The sequence below is a fragment of the Copadichromis virginalis genome, linkage group LG15 (genome assembly GCF_057382275.1).
Source record: "Copadichromis virginalis isolate Kocher_CV1m ecotype Utaka linkage group LG15, C_Virginalis_male_GT1.1, whole genome shotgun sequence".
NCBI classification, from domain to species: domain Eukaryota; kingdom Metazoa; phylum Chordata; class Actinopteri; order Cichliformes; family Cichlidae; genus Copadichromis; species Copadichromis virginalis.
The window spans coordinates 10,482,020-10,509,480 of NC_140632.1; the positions used below are offsets into that span (position 1 = coordinate 10,482,020).

Sequence of the window (27,461 nt, forward strand, 5' to 3'; positions counted from 1 at the left end):
AGACAAACCGCGGCATAATAATACTTTTACGTTTTGCAATCTACAAAGGTTTGCACTTTGAGAATCAATTGTGAGAACTGTGACCAATGTTCATGAGTGTGGGGAAAACAGTGTATAAAGTGCGTGGCCAGGGGCTAGTTATTCTGAGAACCCCTGCAATAAATGAGGGACCACTGTCTACTCTACGATTATTATATCCAACCTGTTAACATTTAATACTGTATTGATAGAACGAACTGATTCTGCAGCAGAGCATCCCCAGTCCCTGAGCTCCTGCTGCTGCACCCACAGATATGTACAGCAAGCACTGATACCTTTTTAGTCGGTGGGATTCCCTTGTGATCACCTTTACTAAATATCTACAACCAATCTGATTATATCCTGTTATTGTTTTTTTTTTTTTTTTCAATGTTGAAATTAAAATCTAGTAGCAGCCTTCTCATTTCTTTGTGTTTTGTGCTGTTTTACAGGCCCACAGAGGAGGACGGCTCCGAGGCAGATGAGGGACGGGTCCCAGGACGGTCCATCGGCGGTGGAGCTGGCCATCCTGGAGTCCCTGAAGAGGCCACACCAGTCTCCAATGGAGCATTTCCTCCTCAGCCTTGTTCCTGCTCTGGAGAGCAGCTGGTCCTTTTTATTCCTGTCTCTCTGTAAATTCTTATATTTTATATATTTATGTTTAATGTTTTTCTGTTTGAGACTTTTAATATTATTTCAAATAAATGTTTATAATGACTAATGTCTCAGTTCTACTACACAGCAAATGTTGGCACACGACTTGACACATGTAGAATTTATTTCATATTATACTAATGACAAAATATACTGATACAGTGGGATGCAGAAGTTTGGGCAACCTTGTTAATAGACATTATTTTCCTGTATAAATCGTTGGTTGTTACAATAAAAAATGTCAGTTAAATATCATACAGGAGACACACACAGTGATATTTGAGAAGTGAAAAGAAGTTTACTGGATTTACAGAAAGTGTGCAATAATTGTTTAAACAAAATCAAGCAGGTGCATCAATTTGGGCACCACAAAAAAGAAATGAAATGAATATTTAGTGTATATCAATGTGTGTGTCTCCTATATGATATATGGGGTGCCTTTGTCTGGATGTGCTTCCCATCCAGAGCTGCACAGCACAGAGGAAAGTTCCAGCGCTCCTGGAATCCCTCTGTGATGGACCGCCAGTCTCCAGGTGAAGGCACAGCCATGAAGTCGTCCACTAGACAGTCCCAGATGGACGTCGCTGCCTGGGGGGTGATCTGGCTCACCGTGGACACACCGACTCTGAAACTGAACGCGATGGTCCTGAAGGAGTCCCCGGTGACAAGGAACCTGGACAAAATTGTTCAAAATCAGTATTATGTGTACTGCAGTTACAAAATACATCATTCAAATTCCAAAATACTTTTGTGATGTCAGATATAAATCACAAAACTTAAATCTTACATAAAACATTTTGTAATTATAAGGATAATTACAAAATGTATATTAGATAATATCTAAAACAGTTGTGTTTTGTTTTAACTTTAACATATCATAATTTGATTGGTAGCAACTTTCACAACTACAGTGAGCCAATCACTCATAATTCCTAAACATGTCAATCAGGTAGGAATGAAGTAAGACATTAATAGAAATAAAGAGTTGTATGTTGACATGTAGCCCTTTCCTTGCTTAAATCATTAATATTTTTGAAAAATTAATCTGTGATAAGACAGCTTATCAAGATAGAACCATGTAACTAGAGATGAACCAAACTGTTCACAGTTTTATCTAACTCTGTTTTAATAAAGGCTGTGACCCCTGCTATAGAGTCTGACAGCTGCAGGGATTATATACAAATATTCAACTATCCCAGAATTAAACCAGGTCTAAATAAAAAGGAGTGAGTATCACTACAAAGGTTAACTCAGTGGTCCTAATGCTACAGTTTGATATCAGCAAACACCGAGCGCATACATTGATGTGACACCACAGCCATGCTATCATGCAAACACTGAGAACAGCATAAATCGAATTAAATCGGGGCTTGATGAGAGCTTCTGAGTATCACTAGAAATATTATAAAGAGTCGTCTCTGTACCACAGTTTGCTTTCAGTAAACACCGACAGCATTCACTGTTAGCATAGCACATCCATGTTAGCAGTGTATAACTGGATGGATTAGCATATTAGCACAGATATCAATAAAGGACTACCGTATTAAATAGTTTTACTAACCTCAGGCAGACGGACAGGCGCTCTGCAGGTGGGATTGAGCGTCTGTAGTTGGTGTCTAGGCGGGCGATGCTGGGACCGACGAGGGAAAGCAGGTCCTTAAACTGGCCGAGTGAATGACGGTGATAGCGCTGGAATCGGCCGTCATCCAGGCGCAGCTCCTGGAGCAAGTGGTGAAACTCACCAAACTGCTCATGCCTCTGGAGGACCTGATGGACCCGGGTACGGCGAGGATGTCCTTTACGCCGCTACTCTGCTCTTCACAGTACATAGAGAAGGGAGACTCTCTCTTCAAGCGCTAGCTCGATAGCTGCCATCTTGCAAAAATACCGGTCTGGCACAACTCCCTCCCACATTCCTCCCACATTTCCGGTTCACGCGCGTCAAAATATCATATTTTGACGCGCGATGGATTTTTCTTGGACACGCGTTGAGACGCGAATGTACACGCGTCAAATTAGGGGCGTTTGGGGCGTTTTATTCGCGTCCATCGCGTTCGGTGTGAACACACCGTTACTACTTCCACATACATTGACATAGAGCCACCATTCAAACTTTAAAACGAAGACAAGACATTCAACTATTCAACTTGTATTTATCTTTTCAATATCTATTATACTTTTTCTTCAGTTCCAGTTTAAGTTTCATGATGTTTTTTCACCCGTTTCAGAGTTTATAATGGGTGTGTATGGGACGGAATGTTGGGGCTAGAGTGAGGCAGCTCAACTGCTAGAGTGAGAGGAGCAAAAAAATTAATCTTAAAATCTTTTTTAAAACTGCTGCTGTGTCCGCAGCGTTTGCTCTACAGGTATGATTTTACCCTCAAAACGTAGCCATCGCTGTCCTCTTTCATCCAATGTGTTTACTATTGTACTAGGTGTTATGGTTCTTTCATAAATGTCACCAATGCACAGCCTCCTCCCTCCAACTCTTCCATAGACTCTAATGTTAAAATGGCTCAGAAGGTTCGTTTGAAAATCAGAAGAGCATGGTGTCTTTCCACTGTCACCACGTCCATATAATAAGCTCCACAGGCATGAAAACTGAGAATTAGGTAGACTAGACATTGCTGTCGCTCACGGTGAAAGAATTTTGTCAATACGACTTTTACTTTTCATTTGGGAACGATTTGTTTCGGCCTGACTTTTCTGTTCATTTTAAGCAGCAAAAGTGAGGTGCATGTCTGTGTACGTGTGTATGGAGCCATTGGGTGCAGTCACTATAGCAACCAGGCTCACACCTGCCTGCTTAACGAGCTCTGCCTGCCACTGTACCAAGATTCATCTTAAACACTTCTCTTTCAACTGCTGCTGTGTCCACAGTGTTACAGCCATCATTTTACCCTCAAAATGTCGCCATTATTGTTCTCTTTCCAAGACAGTGTCTTTCAAAGCTCAGGCATTTAAACTTTTTAAACTGTGTGGATCCAAGTGGAGGGATCACATTTTCTTCATTCAGTGATTCAAAGAATATGACCTTTTAATATTCATTCAGATGTTTTTTGACTCTAAATGTTCTTTTCTCATTTCTTAGGGTTTTCTAATTTACATTTAAAACATTTTCAGCTTTTTTCCAACTTCTTCTTCTTTGTAACCTTCAGCTTTTAGCAGTTCAGCACCTTTGTTTTCAGGTTAAATTTGGTTTTTTTTTTTTTTTTTTTATTTCATTCAATATTTTTAACTCAAAATTCAGCAATTAATTCATTTCAGTGCATACATTCAGATTCAAGCATTCACACTGCAGTTTCTTCAGAAAATGCACTTTCTAGTTAGTGTGAATGCTTGAAAAGCATTCACAGTATTGTTATTCTAATCTTTATTATTATTATTATTATTAGTGTGAATGCTTGAAAAGCATTCACAGTATTGTTCTTCTAATCTTTATTCTTATATTTTATTATCTATTCCGTACGTTTTTTGAAAGCCTACTCCTTCAAAACCATTCAACTTAGAAAAACCATTCAAACACCATTAGATTCCTATTCTTTTGGACATGATTGCTTGTATTTTTCTCATTTTTAACATTTATATTTTTAATTTTATTCAACTTTATTCAACAAAAATTTCCCATGTATTTCAATGGGGAGACCCTTCAAATTCTCATTCAACTTACTCATTTTTAAACTCTTACTACTTCAACATACGTTCACATAGAGCCACCATTCAAACTTTAAAACGAAGACAAGACATTCAACTATTCAACTTGTATTTATCTTTTCAATATCTATTATACTTTTTCTTCAGTTCCAGTTTAAGTTTCATGATGTTTTTTCACCCGTTTCAGAGTTTATAATGGGTGTGTATGGGACGGAATGTTGGGGCTAGAGTGAGGCAGCTCAACTGCTAGAGTGAGAGGAGCAAAAAAAATAATCTTAAAATCTTTTTTAAAACTGCTGCTGTGTCCGCAGCGTTTGCTCTACAGGTATGATTTTACCCTCAAAACGTAGCCATGGCTGTCCTCTTTCATCCAATGTGTTTACTATTGTACTAGGTGTTATGGTTCTTTCATAAATGTCACCAATGCACAGCCTCCTCCCTCCAACTCTTCCATAGACTCTAATGTTAAAATGGCTCAGAAGGTTCGTTTGAAAATCAGAAGAGCATGGTGTCTTTACACTGTCACCACGTCCATATAATAAACTCCACAGACATGAAAACTGAGAATTTGGTAGACTAGACATGGCTGTCGCTCACAGTGAAAGAATTTTGTCAATACGACTTTTACTTTTCATTTGGGAACGATTTGTTTCGGCCTGACTTTTCTGTTCATTTTAAGCAGCAAAAGTGAGGTGCATGTCTGTGTACGTGTGTATGGAGCCATTGGGTGCGGTCACTATAGCAACCAGGCTCACACCTGCCTGCTTAAGGAGCTCTGCCTGCCACTCTGCCAAAATTAATCTTAAACACTTCTCTTTCAACTGCTGCTGTGTCCACAGTGTTAAAGCCATCATTTTACCCTCAAAACGTCGCCATCGTTGTTCTTTTTCCAACATCTTGTCTTTCAAAGCTCAGAGATGTAAACTTTTTAAACTGTGTGGGTCCAAGTGGAGGGATCACATTTTAGTCATTCAGTGATTCAAAGAATATGACCTTTTAATATTCATTCAGATGTTTTCTGACTCTAAATGTTCTTTTCTCATTTCTTAGGTTTTTCTAATTTACAATTAAAACATTTTCAGCTTTTTTCCAACTTCTTCTTCTGTGTAACCTTCAGCTTTTAGCAGTTCAGCACTTTTGTTTTCAGGTTAAATTCGGGTTTTTTTTTTATCTCATTCAAAATTTTTAACTTAAATTCAGTAATTATTTCATTTCAATGCATACATTCAGATTCAAGCATTCACACTGCAGTTTCTTCAGAAAATGCACTTTCTAGTTAGTGTGAATGCTTGAAAAGCATTCACAGTATTGTTATTCTAATCTTTATTATTAGTGTGAATGCTTGAAAAGCATTCACAGTATTGTTCTTCTAATCTTTATTATTATTATTATTATTATTATTATATTTTATTTTTCCGTACGTTTTTTCAAAGCCTACTCCTTCAAAACCGTTCAACTTAGAAAAACCATTCAAACATCGTTAGATTCCTATTATTTTGGACATGACTGCTTCTAATTTTCTCATTTTTAACATTTATATTTTTAATTTTATTCAACTTTATTCAACAAAAATTTCCCATGTATTTCAATGGGGAGACCCTTCAAATTCTCATTCAACTTACTCATTTTTAAACTCTTACTACTTCCACATACATTGACATAGAGCCACCATTCAAACTTTAAAACGAAGACAAGACATTCAACTATTCAACTTGTATTTATCTTTTCAATATCTATTATACTTTTTCTTCAGTTCCAGTTTAAGTTTCATGATGTTTTTTCACCCGTTTCAGAGTTTATAATGGGTGTGTATGGGACGGAATGTTGGGGCTAGAGTGAGGCAGCTCAACTGCTAGAGTGAGAGGAGCAAAAAAATTAATCTTAAAATCTTTTTTAAAACTGCTGCTGTGTCCGCAGCGTTTGCTCTACAGGTATGATTTTACCCTCAAAACGTAGCCATCGCTGTCCTCTTTCATCCAATGTGTTTACTATTGTACTAGGTGTTATGGTTCTTTCATAAATGTCACCAATGCACAGCCTCCTCCCTCCAACTCTTCCATAGACTCTAATGTTAAAATGTCTCAGAAGGTTCGTTTGAAAATCAGAAGAGCATGGTGTCTTTACACTGTCACCACGTCCATATAATAAACTCCACAGACATGAAAACTGAGAATTTGGTAGACTAGACATTGCTGTCGCTCACGGTGAAAGAATTTTGTCAATACCACTTTTACTTTTCATTTGGGAACGATTTGTTTCGCCCTGACTTTTCTGTTCATTTTAAGCAGCAAAAGTGAGGCGCATGTCTGTGTACGTGTGTATGGAGCCATTGGGTGCAGTCACTATAGCAACCAGGCTCACACCTGCCTGCTTAACGAGCTCTGCCTGCCACTGTACCAAGATTCATCTTAAACACTTCTCTTTCAACTGCTGCTGTGTCCACAGTGTTACAGCCATCATTTTACCCTCAAAACGTCGCCATCGTTGTTCTTTTTCCAACATCTTGTCTTTCAAAGCTCAGACATTTAAACTTTTTAAACTGTGTGGATCAAAGTGGAGGGATATCATTTTCTTCATTCAGTGATTCAAAGAATATGACCTTTTAATATTCATTCAGATGTTTTCTGACTCTAAATGTTCTTTTCTCATTTCTTAGGGTTTTCTAATTTACAATTAAAACATTTTCAGCTTTTTTCCAACTTCTGCTTCTGTGTAACCTTCAGCTTTTTTGTTTTCAGGTTAAATTCGTTTTTTTTTTTTTTTTTTAATCTCATTCAATATTTTTAACTCAAAATTCAGCAATTAATTCATTTCAGTGCATACATTCAGATTCAAGCATTCACACTGCAGTTTCTTCAGAAAATGCACTTTCTAGTTATTATTATTATTATATTTTATTTTTCCGTACGTTTTTTGTAAGCCTACTCCTTCAAAACCGTTCAACTTAGAAAAACCATTCAAACACCGTTAGATTCCTATTCTTTTGGACAACACTGCTTCTAAATTTCATATTTTTAACATTTATATTTTTAATTTTATTCAACTTTATTCAACAAAAATTTATAATGTATTTCAATGGGGAGACCCTTCAAATCCTCATTCAACTTACTCATTTTTAAACTCTTACTACTTCCACATACATTGACATAGAGCCACCATTCAAACTTTAAAACGAAGACAAGACATTCAACTATTCAACTTGTATTTATCTTTTCAATATCTATTATACTTTTTCTTCAGTTCCAGTTTAAGTTTCATGATGTTTTTTCACCCGTTTCAGAGTTTATAATGGGTGTGTATGGGACGGAATGTTGGGGCTAGAGTGAGACAGCTCAACTGCTAGAGTGAGAGGAGCAAAAAAATTAATCTTAAAATCTTTTTTAAAACTGCTGCTGTGTCCACAGCGTTTGCTCTACAGGTATGATTTTACCCTCAAAACATAGCCATGGCTGTCCTCTTTCATCCAATGTGTTTACTATTGTACTAGGTGTTACGGTTCTTTCATAAATGTCACCAATGCACAGCCTCCTCCTTCCAACTCTTCCATAGACTCTAATGTTAAAATGGCTCAGAAGGTTTGTTTGAAAATCAGAAGAGCATGGTGTCTTTACACTGTCACCACGTCCATATAATAAGCTCCACAGGCATGAAAACTGAGAATTAGGTAGACTAGACATTGCTGTCGCTCACGGTGAAAGAATTTTGTCAATACGACTTTTACTTTTCATTTGGGAACGATTTGTTTCGGCCTGACTTTTCTGTTCATTTTAAGCAGCAAAAGTGAGGCGCATGTCTGTGTACGTGTGTATGGAGCCATTGGGTGCGGTCACTATAGCAACCAGGCTCACACCTGCCTGCTTAACGAGCTCTGCCTGCCACTGTGCCAAGATTCATATTAAACACTTCTCTTTCAACTGCTGCTGTGTCCACAGTGTCACAGCCATCATTTTACCCTCAAAACGTCGCCATCGTTGTTCTTTTTCCAACATCTTGTCTTTCAAAGCTCAGAGATGTAAACTTTTTAAACTGTGTGGGTCCAAGTGGAGGGATCACATTTTAGTCATTCAGTGATTCAAAGAATATGACCTTTTAATATTCATTCAGATGTTTTCTGACTCTAAATGTTCTTTTCTCATTTCTTAGGGTTTTCTAATTTACATTTAAAACATTTTCAGTTTTTTTCCAACTCCTTCTTCTGTGTAACCTTCAGCTTTTAGCAGTTCAGCACCTTTGTTTTCAGGTTAAATTCGTTTTTTTTATTTTTTTTATTTCATTCAAGATTTTTAACTCAAAATTCAGTAATTAATTCATTTCAGTGCATACATTCAGATTCAAGCATTCACACTGCAGTTTCTTCAGAAAATGCACTTTCTAGTTAGTGTGAATGCTTGAAAAGCATTCACAGTATTGTTCTTCTAATCTTTATTATTATATTTTCTTTTTCCGTACGTTTTTTGAAAGCCTACTCCTTCAAAACCGTTCAACTTAGAAAAACCATTCAAACATCGTTAGATTCCTATTATTTTGGACATGACTGCTTCTATTTTTCTCATTTTTAACATTTATATTTTTAATTTTATTCAACTTTATTCAACAAAAATTTCCCATGTATTTCAATGGGGAGACCCTTCAAATCCTCATTCAACTTACTCATTTTTAAACTCTTACTACTTCCACATACGTTGACATAGAGCCACCATTCAAACTTTAAAACGAAGACAAGACATTCAACTATTCAACTTGTATTTATCTTTTCAATATCTATTATACTTTTTCTTCAGTTCCAGTTTAAGTTTCATGATGTTTTTTCACCCGTTTCAGAGTTTATAATGGGTGTGTATGGGACGGAATGTTGGGGCTAGAGTGAGACAGCTCAACTGCTAGAGTGAGAGGAGCAAAAAAATTTATCTTAAAATATTTTTTAAAACTGCTGCTGTGTCCGCAGCGTTTGCTCTACAGGTATGATTTTACCCTCAAAACGTAGCCATCGCTGTCCTCTTTCATCCAATGTGTTTACTATTGTACTAGGTGTTATGGTTCTTTCATAAATGCCACCAATGCACAGCCTCCTCCCTCCAACTCTTCCATAGACTCTAATGTTAAAATGGCTCAGAAGGTTCGTTTGAAAATCAGAAGAGCATGGTGTCTTTCCACTGTCACCACGTCCATATAATAAGCTCCACAGGCATGAAAACTGAGAATTAGGTAGACTAGACATTGCTGCCGCTCACGGTGAAAGAATTTCGTCAATACGACCTATACTTTTCATTTGGGAGCGATTTGTTTCGGCCTGACTTTTCTGTTCATTTTAAGCAGCAAAAGTGAGGCGCATGTCTGTGTACGTGTGTATGGAGCCCTTGGGTGCGGTCACTATAGCAACCAGGCTCACACCTGCCTGCTTAACGAGCTCTCTCTCTCTCTCTCTGCCAAGATTCATCTTAAACACTTCTCTTTCAACTGCTGCTGTGTCCACAGTGTTAAAGCCATCATTTTACCCTCAAAACGTCGCCATCGTTGTTCTTTTTCCAACATCTTGTCTTTCAAAGCTCAGAGATGTAACCTTTTTAAACTGTGTGGGTCCAAGTGGAGGGATCACATTTTAGTCATTCAGTGATTCAAAGAATATGACCTTTTAATATTCATTCAGATGTTTTCTGACTCTAAATGTTCTTTTCTCATTTCTTAGGGTTTTCTAATTTACATTTAAAACATTTTCAGTTTTTTTCCAACTTCTTCTTCTGTGTAACCTTCAGCTTTTAGCAGTTCAGCACTGTTGTTTTCAGGTTAAATTCAGTTTTTTTTAGTTTTTTTTTTTATCTCATTCAAAATTTTTAACTCAAAATTCAGCAATTAATTCATTTCAGTCCATACATTCAGATTCAAGCATTCACACTGCAGTTTCTTCAGAAAATGCACTTTCTAGTTGTGTGGATGCTTTAAGCATCCACACTATTGTTTTCCTGTTTCTCTTTATTCTTTATTATTATTATTATTCCGGGTGTTTCCGTACACTTTTCGCCGTTTAACTACTTCCACAATTTTTGTGCTATTTTCACCGTTCAAACTTTAAACTATTCAGCTATTTTTGCTAATTCCTGCTACGATTTTTGCTATTTTTAACTATTATACTTTTTAAAATATTAAGCTTTTTTCCTTTAATTTGTCCCATTGAAATGAATGGGAAACTTCTGCAATTCTGCTAAATTTTGCCTGTTTTTGAAACTTAACTACTTCCTCATATTTTCACCTAGAACAACCATTCAAATTTTAAAATGTTCACAAATTATTTGGCTATTCAGGTATGATTCAGCTTTTTCAAATCTTCTACTGTTTTACTTTTATGCCTCTTAAAGTTTTGAGTTGCAAAATTGTGATTTTTCACAAAATACATGTGTTGTTATGGTTGCTATGCTCTTGGCTTCCAGTGTGCCACTGAAGGTTTTGCAATTTTCACTTCATGTCCGAACAACTTCCTGCTACTTGCTCAATTTTCACTCAACTTCCACAAATTATACATCAAAACGTAGGTATTTTTGCTGGCTTTCAGAAAATGTCACCATCATTGTTGTGGGATTTATAGAATTTTTGCAAATCTCCTCAGACTAACACAAGGTCAGAAAACTCTCCATATAAAGTGAATGGAGAGCTTGTTCAAAATCACCGCTGGATTTCTGTAATGAGAGGCATATTCGAATCGTCATATCTCCTTAACGAAGCAAAGTTAAGACATGAGGCTTGTCCCCGAATATCTTCAGACACCCCTGACGCTCACAATTCAAGAATTTCTTTCTCACCTATTACCGTTCTGAAATGAGTTGGACTTGTTTGAGGGTAGGAAATTCGTCCTTCGCTCAGATTTCTTCAGATTTCAAACTGTGGAAATGAACCACTTTTTTCTCTCGTCATAACTTTTTGTTGGATTTCCACAGAGACCTGAAAATTTCCATGATTGTTCACCAAAGCCTGCTGTCTCTTACGGTGAAAGAATGATATCGATACTCCAAATAGATTTCGAGTTAGAAAGCGTTGTTTGAGGGCAAGTCAAGGCAGTTTTTGCTTCGCTCTACTCAGTTATGGTGCATTACAAGTCAAATATCTTTAATAATTCATATTTTAATGATAAATTGTAAACACTGGAAGATTCCCCCATCTCTTCTGAACAAAACGGTGTAAGAATGACCGCTCTAGCCCCTACGGTTTGGAAATTATGGTCATTTGTTTGAGGGGAGTCGTCACTATGAGAAATAGGCTGCAATAATCCTGTGCCTCTCTGTGCTGCGTGTGTAAAAAGAGGCACATGTTTTGGCGGGAAAAAGTACACAGGCTCTCTGATTGGTGGATTCAAATTCAGCAGCTCCCAGGCTGACCTAGAAACTTACTTCTCTCTCCCTGTGCATTTTTTTGCTGATTTTTTCATTTAACAAGTATATTTGAGGGACCCTCAGCATGTTCAGCATTTTTTCAGCTGTCCATTTTGCTTTTCCAATTTTTCTGTTTAACTTATTACTATTGTGCTAAATAATACTATTTCTGCTATTTTATAAGATTTGTGCCTAATATAGTATTTCTGCTAAATTACAATATTTCTGCTTTTTATACTATTTGTGCTAAAACATAGTATTTCTACTAAATGTAGTATTTATGCTTAATCATACTATTTCTGCTTTTTATGGGATTTGTGCCTAATATAGTATTTCTGCTTTTTATAGGATTTTTGCTCAAACATAGTATTTCTACTAAATGTAGTGTTTATGCTTAATCATCCTATTTCTGCTTTTTATAGGATTTGTGCTTAATATAGTATTTCTGCTAAATTATAGTATTTCTGCTTTTTATAGTATTTGTGCTAAAACATAGTATTTCTACTAAATGTAGTATTTATGCTTAATCATAGTATTTCTATATATTTCTGCCAGGTCCCCAGGCAGCCAATCCTCTGTGAGGACTGAGAAATTCAAATTTTCAAATCAGGGCCTGCACGGCTTCCCAGCCAATCATATATGTGTCCTGAGGCATTCAAATTTGCATATTGGGGCCTTCATGGCTTCTAAGCCAGCCAATCATATCTGAGGGCTGAGGAATTCAAATCCACAAATCAGGGCCTGCACAGCTTCCCAGCCAGCCAATCATGTATGTGGGCTCCAGGTATTCAAATTTGCATATTGGGGAATTCGTGGCTTCTAAGTCAACAAGTCATCCATGTCATATATCTCTAAAAATTCATATTTTAATGATAAATTGTTAACACTGGAAGATTCCCCCATCTCTTCTGAACAAAACGGTGTAAGAATGACCGCTCTAGCCCCTATGGTTAGGAAATTATGGTCATTTGTTTGAGGGGAATCCTCACTAAGTGAAATAAACTGAAAGAAGCAGGTCTATGTCTCTGTGCTGCGTGTGTAAAAAGATGCACCTGTTTTGGCGGGAAAACGTAAACAGCCTCTCTGATTGGTGGATTCAAATTCAGCAGCTCCCAGGCTGACCTAGAAACTTAGTCCTCTCTCCCTGTGTGTGTGTGTGTGTGTGTGTGTGTGTGTGTGTTTAGTGGGAGAGAGAGGACCCTGCCCTTATTTGACAGCATGTCATTGTAGGATTTAAATTGAACATAGTTAGACTGGTTGACTGGATTAGAGCCTGTGTTTGTGTGTCCCTCTGTGCATTTGTGTTTCAATAAGTTATTACTATTCTGCTAAATCATAGTATTTCTGGTACTTTTCGGTACTTGTGCTAAATACAGTATTTCTGCTAAATCATACTATTTCTGCTTTTCATAGGATTTATGCCTAATATAGTATTTCTGCTAAATTATAGTATTTCTGCTTTTTATAGGATTTGTGCCTAACATAGTATTTCTGCTAAATTATAGTATTTCTGCTTTTTATAGGATTTGTGCCTAACATAGTATTTCTGCTAAATTATAGTATTTCTGCTTTTTATACTATTTGTTCTAAATTATAGTATTTCTGCTTTTTATAGGATTTGTGCTTAATATAGTATTTCTGCTAAATTATAGTTTTTCTTCTTTTTATAATATTTGTGCTAAAACATAGTATTTCTACTAAATGTAGTATTTATGCTTAATAATAGTATTTCTATATATTTCTGCCAGGTCCCCAGGCAGCCAATCCTCTGTGAGGACTGAGAAATTCAAATTTTCAAATCAGGGCCTGCACAGTTTCCCAGCCAATCAAATAAGTGTCCTGAGGCATTCAAATTTGCATATTGGGGCCTTCGTGGCTTCTAAGCCAGCCAATCATATCTGAGGGCTGAGGAATTCAAATCCACAAATCAGGGCCTGCACGGCTTCCCAGCCAGCCAATCACATATGTGGTCTCAGGCATTCAAATTTGCATATTGGGGAATTCGTGGCTTCTAAGTCAACAAGTCATCCATGTCATATATCTCTAAAAATTCATATTTTAATATTAAATTGTCATCACTTGAAGATTCCCCCATCTCTTCTGAACAAAACGGTGTAAGAATGACCGTTCTAGCCCCTACGGTTAGGAAATTACGGTCATTTGTTTGAGGGGAGTCGTCACTATGAGAAATAGACTGCAAAAATCCTGTGTCTCTCTGTGCTGCTGCGTGTGTAAAAAGATGCACCTGTTTTGGTGGGGAAAAGTGCACAGCCTCTCTGATTGGTGGATTCAAATTCACCAGCTCCCAGGCTGACCTAAAAACTTACTTCTCTCTCCCTGTGTGTGTGTGTGTGTGTGTGTGTGTGTGTGTGTGTGTGTGTGTGTGTGTGACAGAGAGAGAGAGAGAGAGAGAGAGAGAGAGAGAGAGAGAGAGAAAGGCTTTTAATGGGATGATCTCATTCTAAGATTTAAATTCAATATATTTAGACTGGTTGACTGAATTGGATCTTGTGTGTGGGTCTCTCTGTGCATGTGTGTTTCCTCATGTGTACATATTTGTGATTGTGTGGCTGTAATAAATTTTTTTGCAGATTTTTGTCATTTAACAAGTATATTTGAGGGACCCTCAGCATGTTCAGCATTTTTTCAGCTGTCCATTTTGCTTTTCCAATTTTTCTGTTTAACTTATTACTATTGTGCTAAATCATACTATTTCTGCTATTTTATAAGATTTGTGCTTAATATACTATTTCTGCTTTTATAGGATTTGTGCTTAATATAGTATTTCTGCTAAATGTAGTATTTATGCTTAATCATACTATTTCTGCTTTTCATAGTATTTGTGCTTAATATAGTATTTCTGCTAAATTTAGTATTTCTGATTAATTATAGTTTTTCTACTAAATCATAGTACAGTATTTCTGCTTTTTATGGGATTTGTGCTAAAACAAAGTATTTCTACTAAATGTAGTATTTGTGCTTAATCATACCATTTCTGCTTTTTATAGGATTTGTGCTTAATATAGTATTTCTGCTAAATTATAGTATTTCTGCCAAATTATAATATTTGTGCTAAAACATAGACTCAATTTAAAATTACAATATTCATAGTTCATCACAGTGTCTCTGGTAAATCACAATATTTCTGCTCTGTTGTACTATTTTTCTAAATCATAGTGTTTCTGTAATGTTTAAGTATTTTTGGCTAAATATATTCTTTCTGTTATCTTATACTATTTCTCCTAAATTCTTGTATTTTTGAGAAGTTATCATGTTTCTGGTAAGTTACAATATTTCTGCTAAATTCTGCTATGCTATTGTATTTCTGCCAAGTATTATGTTTCCTCTAAGATATTGCAGTTCTGCTAAGTTATTCCATTTTAGCAAACTTCTTTTGCTTCTGCAAAGTTTTTACAATTTCTACAACTTTTCAGCTTTTTCAGCTACTTTTTGCATACAGCTTCAGCTTTAAGCATCCACACTGCATTTTCGCAGGAAATGCAAATTTTTCTAGTTATTATTATTATCTATTCCGTACGTTTTTTGAAAGCCTACTCCTTCAAAACCGTTCAACTTAGAAAAACCATTCAAACACCGTTAGATTCCTATTCTTTTGGACAACACTGCTTCTATTTTTCATATTTTTAACATTTATATTTTTAATTTTATTCAACTTTATTCAACAAAAATTTATAATGTATTTCAATGGGGAGACCCTTCAAATCCTCATTCAACTTACTCATTTTTAAACTCTTACTACTTCCACATACATTGACATAGAGCCACCATTCAAACTTTAAAACGAAGACAAGACATTCAACTATTCAACTTGTATTTATCTTTTCAATATCTATTATACTTTTTCTTCAGTTCCAGTTTAAGTTTCATGATGTTTTTTCACCCGTTTCAGAGTTTATAATGGGTGTGTATGGGACGGAATGTTGGGGCTAGAGTGAGGCAGCTCAACTGCTAGAGTGAGAGGAGCAAAAAAATTAATCTTAAAATCTTTTTTAAAACTGCTGCTGTGTCCGCAGCGTTTGCTCTACAGGTATGATTTTACCCTCAAAACGTAGCCATCGCTGTCCTCTTTCATCCAATGTGTTTACTATTGTCCTAGGTGTTATGGTTCTTTCATAAATGTCACCAATGCACAGCCTCCTCCCTCCAACTCTTCCATAGACTCTAATGTTAAAATGGCTCAGAAGGTTCGTTTGAAAATCAGAAGAGCATGTTGTTTTTACACTGTCACCACGTCCATATAATAAGCTCCACAGGCATGAAAACTGAGAATTAGGTAGACTAGACATTGCTGTCGCTCACGGTGAAAGAATTTTGTCAATACGACTTTTACTTTTCATTTGGGAGCGATTTGTTTCGGCCTGACTTTTCTGTTCATTTTAAGCAGCAAAAGTGAGGTGCATGTCTGTGTGCGTGTGTATGGAGCCATTGGGTGCGGTCACTATAGCAACCAGGCTCACACCTGCCTGCTTAACGAGCTCTGCCTGCCACTCTGCCAAGATTCATCTTAAACACTTCTCTTTCAACTGCTGCTGTGTCCACAGTGTTAAAGCCATCATTTTACCCTCAAAACGTCGCCATCGTTGTTCTTTTTCCAACATCTTGTCTTTCAAAGCTCAGAGATGTAAACTTTTTAAACTGTGTGGGTCCAAGTGGAGGGATCACATTTTAGTCATTCAGTGATTCAAAGAATATGACCTTTTAATATTCTTTCAGATGTTTTCTGACTCTAAATGTTCTTTTCTCATTTCTTAGGTTTTTCTAATTTACAATTAAAACATTTTCAGCTTTTTTCCAACTTCTTCTTCTGTGTAACCTTCAGCTTTTAGCAGTTCAGCACTTTTGTTTTCAGGTTAAATTCGGGTTTTTTTTTTAATCTCATTAAAGATTTTTAACTTAAATTCAGTAATTAATTCATTTCAGTGCATACATTCAGATTCAAGCATTCACACTGCAGTTTCTTCAGAAAATGCACTTTCTAGTCTTTATTATTATTCTATTTTATTAGTGTGAATGCTTGAAAAGCATTCACAGTATTGTTCTTCTAATCTTTATTATTAGTGTGAATGCTTGAAAAGCATTCACAGTATTGTTATTCGAATCTTTATTATTAGTGTGAATGCTTGAAAAGCATTCACAGTATTGTTCTTCTAATCTTTATTATTATATTTTCTTATTCCGTACGTTTTTTGAAAGCCTACTCCTTCAAAACCGTTCAACTTAGAAAAACCATTCAAACATCGTTAGATTCCTATTATTTTTGACATGACTGCTTCTATTTTTCTCATTTTTAACATTTATATTTTTAATTTTATTCAACTTTATTCAACAAAAATTTCCCATGTATTTCAATGGGGAGACCCTTCAAATTCTCATTCAACTTACTCATTTTTAAACTCTTACTACTTCCACATACATTGACATAGAGCCACCATTCAAACTTTAAAACGAAGACAAGACATTCAACTATTCAACTTGTATTTATCTTTTCAATATCTATTATACTTTTTCTTCAGTTCCAGTTTAAGTTTCATGATGTTTTTTCACCCGTTTCAGAGTTTATAATGGGTGTGTATGGGACGGAATGTTGGGGCTAGAGTGAGGCAGCTCAACTGCTAGAGTGAGAGGAGCAAAAAAATTAATCTTAAAATCTTTTTTAAAACTGCTGCTGTGTCCGCAACGTTTGCTCTACAGGTATGATTTTACCCTCAAAACGTAGCCATGGCTGTCCTCTTTCATCCAATGTGTTTACTATTGTACTAGGTGTTATGGTTCTTTCATAAATGTCACCAATGCACAGCCTCCTCCCTCCAACTCTTCCATAGACTCTAATGTTAAAATGGCTCAGAAGGTTCGTTTGAAAATCAGAAGAGCATGGTGTCTTTCCACTGTCACCACGTCCATATAATAAACTCCACAGACATGAAAACTGAGAATTTGGTAGACTAGACATTGCTGTCGCTCACAGTGAAAGAATTTTGTCAATACGACTTTTACTTTTCATTTGGGAACGATTTGTTTCGGCCTGACTTTTCTGTTCATTTTAAGCAGCAAAAGTGAGGTGCATGTCTGTGTCCGTGTGTATGGAGCCATTGGGTGCGGTCACTATAGCAACCAGGCTCACACCTGCCTGCTTAACGAGCTCTCTCTGCCACTCTGCCAAAATTCATCTTAAACACTTCTCTTTCAACTGCTGCTGTGTCCACAGTGTTAAAGCCATCATTTTACCCTCAAAACGTCGCCATCGTTGTTCTTTTTCCAACATCTTGTCTTTCAAAGCTCAGAGATGTAAACTTTTTAAACTGTGTGGGTCCAAGTGGAGGGATCACATTTTAGTCATTCAGTGATTCAAAGAATATGACCTTTTAATATTCTTTCAGATGTTTTCTGACTCTAAATGTTCTTTTCTCATTTCTTAGGTTTTTCTAATTTACAATTAAAACATTTTCAGCTTTTTTCCAACTTCTTTTTCTGTGTAACCTTCAGCTTTTAGCAGTTCAGCACTTTTGTTTTCAGGTTAAATTCGGGTTTTTTTTTTTTTATCTCATTCAAGATTTTTAACTTAAATTGAGTAATTAATTCATTTCAGTGCATACATTCAGATTCAAGCATTCACACTGCAGTTTCTTCAGAAAATGCACTTTCTAGTTATTATTATATTTTATCTATTCCGTACGTTTTTTGTAATCCTACTCCTTCAAAACCGTTCAACTTAGAAAAACCATTCAAACACCGTTAGATTCCTATTCTTTTGGACAACACTGCTTCTATTTTTCATATTTTTAACATTTATATTTTTAATTTTATTCAACTTTATTCAACAAAAATTTATAATGTATTTCAATGGGGAGACCCTTCAAATCCTCATTCAACTTACTCATTTTTAAACTCTTACTACTTCCACATACATTGACATAGAGCCACCATTCAAACTTTAAAACGAAGACAAGACATTCAACTATTCAACTTGTATTTATCTTTTCAATATCTATTATACTTTTTCTTCAGTTCCAGTTTAAGTTTCATGATGTTTTTTCACCCGTTTCAGAGTTTATAATGGGTGTGTATGGGACGGAATGTTGGGGCTAGAGTGAGGCAGCTCAACTGCTAGAGTGAGAGGAGCAAAAAAATTAATCTTAAAATCTTTTTTAAAACTGCTGCTGTGTCCGCAGCGTTTGCTCTACAGGTATGATTTTACCCTCAAAACGTAGCCATGGCTGTCCTCTTTCATCCAATGTGTTTACTATTGTCCTAGGTGTTATGGTTCTTTCATAAATGTCACCAATGCACAGCCTCCTCCCTCCAACTCTTCCATAGACTCTAATGTTAAAACGGCTCAGAAGGTTGGTTTGAAAATCAGAAGAGCATGGTGTTTTTACACTGTCACCACGTCCATATAATAAACTCCACAGGCATGAAAACTGAGAATTAGGTAGACTAGACATTGCTGCCGCTCACGGTGAAAGAATTTCGTCAATACGACCTATACTTTTCATTTGGGAGCGATTTGTTTCGGCCTGACTTTTCTGTTCATTTTAAGCAGCAAAAGTGAGGCGCATGTCTGTGTACGTGTGTATGGAGCCATTGGGTGCAGTCACTATAGCAACCAGGCTCACACCTGCCTGCTTAACGAGCTCTGCCTGCCACTGTACCAAGATTCATCTTTAGCACTTCTCTTTCAACTGCTGCTGTGTCCACAGTGTTACAGCCATCATTTTACCCTCAAATTGTCGCCATTATTGTTCTCTTTCCAACACCGTGTCTTTCAAAGCTCAGGCATTTAAACTTTTTAAACTGTGTGGATCAAAGTGGAGGGATCACATTTGAGTCATTCAGTGATTCAAAGAATATGACCTTTTAATATTCATTCAGATGTTTTCTGACTCTAAATGTTCTTTTCTCATTTCTTAGGGTTTTCTAATTTACAATTAAAACATTTTCAGCTTTTTTCCAACTTCTTCTTCTGTGTAACCTTCAGCTTTTAGCAGTTCAGCACTTTTGTTTTCAGGTTAAATTCGGTTTTTTTTTTTTATCTCATTCAATATTTTTAACTCAAAATTCAGTAATTAATTCATTTCAGTGCATACATTCAGATTCAAGCATTCACACTGCAGTTTCTTCAGAAAATGCACTTTCTAGTTATTATTATCTATTCCGTACGTTTTTTGAAAGCCTACTCCTTCAAAACCGTTCAACTTAGAAAAACCATTCAAACACCGTTAGATTCCTATTCTTTTGGACAACACTGCTTCTATTTTTCATATTTTTAACATTTATATTTTTAATTTTATTCAACTTTATTCAACAAAAATTTATAATGTATTTCAATGGGGAGACCCTTCAAATCCTCATTCAACTTACTCATTTTTAAACTCTTACTACTTCCACATACATTGACATAGAGCCACCATTCAAACTTTAAAACGAAGACAAGACATTCAACTATTCAACTTGTATTTATCTTTTCAATATCTATTATACTTTTTCTTCAGTTCCAGTTTAAGTTTCATGATGTTTTTTCACCCGTTTCAGAGTTTATAATGGGTGTGTATGGGACGGAATGTTGGGGCTAGAGTGAGAGAGCTCAACTGCTAGAGTGAGAGGAGCAAAAAAATTAATCTTAAAATATTTTTTAAAACTGCTGCTGTGTCCACAGCGTTTGCTCTACAGCCACCATTTTACCCTCAAAACGTAGCCATCGCTGTCCTCTTTCATCCAATGTGTTTACTATTGTCCTAGGTGTTATGGTTCTTTCATAAATGTCACCAATGCACAGCCTCCTCCCTCCAACTCTTCCATAGACTCTAATGTTAAAATGGCTCAGAAGGTTCTTTTGAAAATCAGAAGAGCATGGTGTCTTTCCACTGTCACCACGTCCATATAATAAACTCCACAGGCATGAAAACTGAGAATTCAGTAGACTAGACATTGCTGTCGCTCACGGTGAAAGAATTTTGTCAATACGACTCGTACTTTTCATATGGGAACGATTTGTTTCGGCCTGACTTTTCTGTTCATTTTAAGCAGCAAAAGTGAGGTGCATGTCTGTGTCCGTGTGTATGGAGCCATTGGGTGCGGTCACTATAGCAACCAGGCTCACACCTGCCTGCTTAACGAGCTCTCTCTCTCTCTCTCTCTCTCTCTCTCTGCCAAGATTTATCTTAAACACTTCTCTTTCAACTGCTGCTGTGTCCACAGTGTCACAGCCATCATTTTACCCTCAAAACGTCGCCATCGTTGTTCTTTTTCCAACATCTTGTCTTTCAAAGCTCAGAGATGTAAACTTTTTAAACTGTGTGGGTCCAAGTGGAGGGATCACATTTTAGTCATTCAGTGATTCAAAGAATATGACCTTTTAATATTCTTTCAGATGTTTTCTGACTCTAAATGTTCTTTTCTCATTTCTTAGGTTTTTCTAATTTACAATTAAAACATTTTCAGCTTTTTTCCAACTTCTTCTTCTGTGTAACCTTCAGCTTTTAGCAGTTCAGCACTTTTGTTTTCAGGTTAAATTCGGGTTTTTTTTTTTATCTCATTCAATATTTTTAACTCAAAATTCAGTAATTAATTCATTTCAGTGCATACATTCAGATTCAAGCATTCACACTGCAGTTTCTTCAGAAAATGCACTTTCTAGTTATATTTTATTAGTGTGAATGCTTGAAAAGCATTCACAGTATTGTTATTCTAATCTTTATTATTATTATTATTATTATTATATTTTATTTTTCCGTACGTTTTTTGTAATCCTATAACTTCAAAACCGTTCAACTTAGAAAAACCATTCAAACACCGTTAGATTCCTATTCTTTTGAACAACACTGCTTCTATTTTTCATATTTTTAACATTTATATTTTTAATTTTATTCAACTTTTTTCAACAAAAATTTATAATGTATTTCAATGGGGAGACCCTTCAAATCCTCATTCAACTTACTCATTTTTAAACTCTTACTACTTCCACATACATTGACATAGAGCCACCATTCAAATTTTAAAACGAAGACAAGACATTCAACTATTCAACTTGTATTTATCTTTTCAATATCTATTATACTTTTTCTTCAGTTCCAGTTTAAGTTTCATGATGTTTTTTCACCCGTTTCAGAGTTTATAATGGGTGTGTATGGGACGGAATGTTGGGGCTAGAGTGAGACAGCTCAACTGCTAGAGTGAGAGGAGCAAAAAAATTAATCTTAAAATCTTTTTTAAAACTGCTGCTGTGTCCACAGCGTTTGCTCTACAGGTATGATTTTACCCTCAAAACGTAGCCATGGCTGTCCTCTTTCATCCAATGTGTTTACTATTGTACTAGGTGTTATGGTTCTTTCATAAATGTCACCAATGCACAGCCTCCTCCCTCCAACTCTTCCATAGACTCTAATGTTAAAATGGCTCAGAAGGTTCGTTTGAAAATCAGAAGAGCATGGTGTCTTTACACTGTCACCACGTCCATATAATAAACTCCACAGGCATGAAAACTGAGAATTAGGTAGACTAGACATGGCTGTCGCTCACGGTGAAAGAATTTTGTCAATACGACATGTACTTTTCATTTGGGAAGAATTTGTTTGGGCCTGACTTTTCTGTTCATTTTAAGCAGCAAAAGTGAGGTGCATGTCTGTGTACGTGTGTATGGAGCCATTGGGTGCAGTCACTATAGCAACCAGGCTCACACCTGCCTGCTTAACGAGCTCTGCCTGCCACTGTGCCAAGATTCATCTTAAGCACTTCTCTTTCAACTGCTGCTGTGTCCACAGTGTTACAGCCATCATTTTACCCTCAAATTGTCGCCATTATTGTTCTCTTTCCAACACAGTGTCTTTCAAAGCTCAGGCATTTAAACTTTTTAAACTGTGTGGATCAAAGTGGAGGGATCACATTTGAGTCATTCAGTGATTCAAAGAATATGACCTTTTGATATTCATTCAGATGTTTTCTGACTCTAAATGTTCTTTTCTCATTTCTTAGGGTTTTCTAATTTACATTTAAAACATTTTCAGTTTTTTTCCAACTCCTTCTTCTGTGTAACCTTCAGCTTTTAGCAGTTCAGCACCTTTGTTTTCAGGTTAAATTCGGTTTTTTTTTTGGTTTTTTTTAATCTCATTCAATATTTTTAACTCAAAATTCAGCAATTAATTCATTTCAGTGCATACATTCAGATTCAAGCATTCACACTGCAGTTTCTTCAGAAAATGCACTTTCTAGTTAGTGTGAATGCTTGAAAAGCATTCACAGTATTGTTATTCTAATCTTTCTTATTATCTATTATTCCATATTCCGTACGTTTTTTGGCATCTAACTCCTTCAAAACCGTTCAACTTAGAAAAACCATTCAAACACCTTCAGATTCCTCTTCTTTTGGACAAGACTGCTTCTATTTTTCTCATTTTTAACATTTATATTTTTAATTTTATTCAACTTTATTCAACAAAAATTTATAATGTATTTCAATGGGGAGACCCTTCAAATTCTCATTCAAATTCCTCCTCTTTAAACTGTATCTACTTCCACATACATTGACATAGAGCCACCATTCAAACTTTAAAACGAAGACAAGACATTCAACTATTCAACTTGTATTTATCTTTTCAATATCTATTATACTTTTTCTTCAGTTCCAGTTTAAGTTTCATGATGTTTTTTCACCCGTTTCAGAGTTTATAATGGGTGTGTATGGGACGGAATGTTGGGGCTAGAGTGAGGCAGCTCAACTGCTAGAGTGAGAGGAGCAAAAAAATTAATCTTAAAATCTTTTTTAAAACTGCTGCTGTGTCCGCAGCGTTTGCTCTACAGGTATGATTTTACCCTCAAAACGTAGCCATGGCTGTCCTCTTTCATCCAATGTGTTTACTATTGTCCTAGGTGTTATGGTTCTTTCGTAAATGTCACCAATGCACAGCCTCCTCCCTCCAACTCTTCCATAGACTCTAATGTTAAAATGGCTCAGAAGGTTCGTTTGAAAATCAGAAGAGCATGGTGTCTTTACACTGTCACCACGTCCATATAATAAACTCCACAGGCATGAAAACTGAGAATTCAGTAGACTAGACATTGCTGTCGCTCACGGTGAAAGAATTTTGTCAATACGACTTTTACTTTTCATTTGGGAACAATTTGTTTCGGCCTGACTTTTCTGTTCATTTTAAGCAGCAAAAGTGAGGCGCATGTCTGTGTACGTGTGTATGGAGCCATTGGGTGCGGTCACTATAGCAACCAGGCTCACACCTGCCTGCTTAACGAGCTCTGCCTGCCACTGTACCAAGATTCATCTTAAACACTTCTCTTTCAACTGCTGCTGTGTCCACAGTGTTACAGCCATCATTTTACCCTCAAATTGTCGCCATTATTGTTCTCTTTCCAACACCGTATCTTTCAAAGCTCAGGCATTTAAACTTTTTAAACTGTGTGGATCAAAGTGGAGGGATCACATTTGAGTCATTCAGTGATTCAAAGAATATGACCTTTTAATATTCATTCAGATGTTTTCTGACTCTAAATGTTCTTTTCTCATTTCTTAGGGTTTTCTAATTTACATTTAAAACATTTTCAGTTTTTTTCCAACTCCTCCTTCTGTGTAACCTTCAGCTTTTAGCAGTTCAGCACCTTTGTTTTCAGGTTAAATTCGGGGTTTTTTTTGTTTTTTTTTAATCTCATTCAATATTTGTAACTCAAAATTCAGCAATTAATTCAATTCAGTGCATACATTCAGATTCAAGCATTCACACTGCAGTTTCTTCAGAAAATGCACTTTCTAGTTATTATTATCTATTCCGTACGTTTTTTGAAAGCCAACTCCTTCAAAACCGTTCAACTTAGAAAAACCATTCAAACACCGTTAGATTCCTATTCTTTTGGACAACATTGCTTCTATTTTTCTCATTTTTAACATTTATATTTTTAATTTTATTCAACTTTTTTCAACAAAAATTTATAATGTATTTCAATGGGGAGACCCTTCAAATTCTCATTCAACTTCATCCTCTTTAAACTGTATCTACTTCCACATACATTGACATAGAGCCACCATTCAAACTTTAAAACGAAGACAAGACATTCAACTATTCAACTTGTATTTATCTTTTCAATATCTATTATACTTTTTCTTCAGTTCCAGTTTAAGTTTCATGATGTTTTTTCACCCGTTTCAGAGTTTATAATGGGTGTGTATGGGACGGAATGTTGGGGCTAGAGTGAGGCAGCTCAACTGCTAGAGTGAGAGGAGCAAAAAAATTAATCTTAAAATCTTTTTTAAAACTGCTGCTGTGTCCGCAGCGTTTGCTCTACAGGTATGATTTTACCCTCAAAATGTAGCCATCGCTGTCCTCTTTCATCCAATGTGTTTACTATTGTACTAGGTGTTATGGTTCTTTCATAAATGTCACCAATGCACAGCCTCCTCCCTCCAACTCTTCCATAGACTCTAATGTTAAAATCGCTCAGAAGGTTGGTTTGAAAATCAGAAGAGCATGGTGTCTTTCCACTGTCACCATGTCCATATAATAAACTCCACAGGCATGAAAACTGAGAATTCAGTAGACTAGAAGCTGCTGTCGCTCACGGTGAAAGAATTTTGTCAATACGACTTTTACTTTTCATTTGGGAACGATTTGTTTCGGCCTGACTTTTCTGTTCATTTTAAGCAGCAAAAGTGAGGCGCATGTCTGTGTACGTGTGTATGGAGCCATTGGGTGCGGTCACTATAGCAACCAGGCTCACACCTGCCTGCTTAACGAGCTCTGCCTGCCACTGTACCAAGATTCATCTTAAGCACTTCTCTTTCAACTGTTGCTGTGTCCACAGTGTTACAGCCATCATTTTACCCTCAAATTGTCGCCATTATTGTTCTCTTTCCAACACCGTGTCTTTCAAAGCTCAGGCATTTAAACTTTTTAAACCGTGTGGATCAAAGTGGAGGGATCACATTTTCTTCATTCAGTGATTCAAAGAATATGACCTTTTAATATTCATTCAGATGTTTTCTGACTCTAAATGTTCTTTTCTCATTTCTTAGGGTTTTCTAATTTACATTTAAAGCATTTTCAGCTTTTTTCCAACTTCTTCTTCTGTGTAACCTTCAGCTTTTAGCAGTTCAGCACCTTTGTTTTCAGGTTAAATTAGATTTTTTGATTTTTTTTTTAATTTCATTCAATATTTTTAACTCAAAATTCAGCAATTAATTCATTTCAGTGCATACATTCAGATTCAAGCATTCACACTGCAGTTTCTTCAGAAAATGCACTTTCTAGTATTTTATTATTATGGATTCCGTACGTTTTTTGTAATCTATCTCCTTCAAAACCGTTCAACTTAGAAAAACCATTCAAACACCGTTAGATTCCTATTCTTTTGGACAACACTGCTTCTATTTTTCTCATTTTTAACATTTATATTTTTTATTTTATTCAACTTTATTTAACAAAAATTTATAATGTATTTCAATGGGGAGACCCTTCAAATTCTCATTCAAATTCCTCCTCTTTAAACTGTATCTACTTCCACATACATTGACATAGAGCCACCATTCAAACTTTAAAACGAAGACAAGACATTCAACTATTCAACTTGTATTTATCTTTTCAATATCTATTATACTTTTTCTTCAGTTCCAGTTTAAGTTTCATGATGTTTTTTCAGCCGTTTCAGAGTTTATAATGGGTGTGTATGGGACGGAATGTTGGGGCTAGAGTGAGACAGCTCAACTGCTAGAGTGAGAGGAGCAAAAAAATTAATCTTAAAATATTTTTTAAAACTGCTGCTGTGTCCGCAGCGTTTGCTCTACAGGTATGATTTTACCCTCAAAACGTAGCCATCGCTGTCCTCTTTCATCCAATGTGTTTACTATTGTACTAGGTGTTATGGTTCTTTCGTAAATGTCACCAATGCACAGCCTCCTCCCTCCAACTCTTCCATAGACTCTAATGTTAAAATGGCTCAGAAGGTTCGTTTGAAAATCAGAAGAGCATGGTGTCTTTCCACTGTCACCACGTCCATATAATAAACTCCACAGGCATGAAAACTGAGAATTCAGTAGACTAGAAGCTGCTGTCGCTCACGGTGAAAGAATTTCGTCAATACGACCTATACTTTTCATTTGGGAACGATTTGTTTCGCCCTGACTTTTCTGTTCATTTTAAGGAGCAAAAGTGAGGCGCATGTCTGTGTACGTGTGTATGGAGCCATTGGGTGCAGTCACTATAGCAACCAGGCTCACACCTGCCTGCTTAACGAGCTCTGCCTGCCACTGTACCAAGATTCATCTTAAGCACTTCTCTTTCAACTGCTGCTGTGTCCACAGTGTTACAGCCATCATTTTACCCTCAAAATGTCGCCATTATTGTTCTCTTTCCAACACAGTGTCTTTCAAAGCTCAGACATTTAAACTTTTTAAACTGTGTGGATCAAAGTGGAGGGATCACATTTGAGTCATTCAGTGATTCAAAGAATATGACCTTTTAATATTCATTCAGATGTTTTCTGACTCTAAATGTTCTTTTCTCATTTCTTAGGGTTTTCTAATTTACATTTAAAACATTTTCAGTTTTTTTCCAACTCCTTCTTCTGTGTAACCTTCAGCTTTTAGCAGTTCAGCACCTTTGTTTTCAGGTTAAATTCGTTTTTTTTTTTTTGTTTTTTTTTTTTATCTCATTCAATATTTTTAACTCAAAATTCAGCAATTAATTCATTTCAGTGCATACATTCAGATTCAAGCATTCACACTGCAGTTTCTTCAGAAAATGCACTTTCTAGTTATTA

The 27,461-nt window shown here is 36.1% G+C and overlaps 1 long non-coding RNA gene across 1 annotated transcript; it reads right to left on the minus strand.

The window, feature by feature from the left end:
• Positions 1-778: 778 nt before the first annotated feature.
• LOC146691853 (uncharacterized) lies at positions 779-2,742 on the minus strand. Its single transcript, XR_014915099.1, has 2 exons — positions 2,234-2,742; positions 779-1,345 (listed from the first exon to the last, which is right to left on the minus strand). It is a non-coding gene; the product is annotated as an uncharacterized LOC146691853 (long non-coding RNA).
• Positions 2,743-27,461: the final 24,719 nt, after the last annotated feature.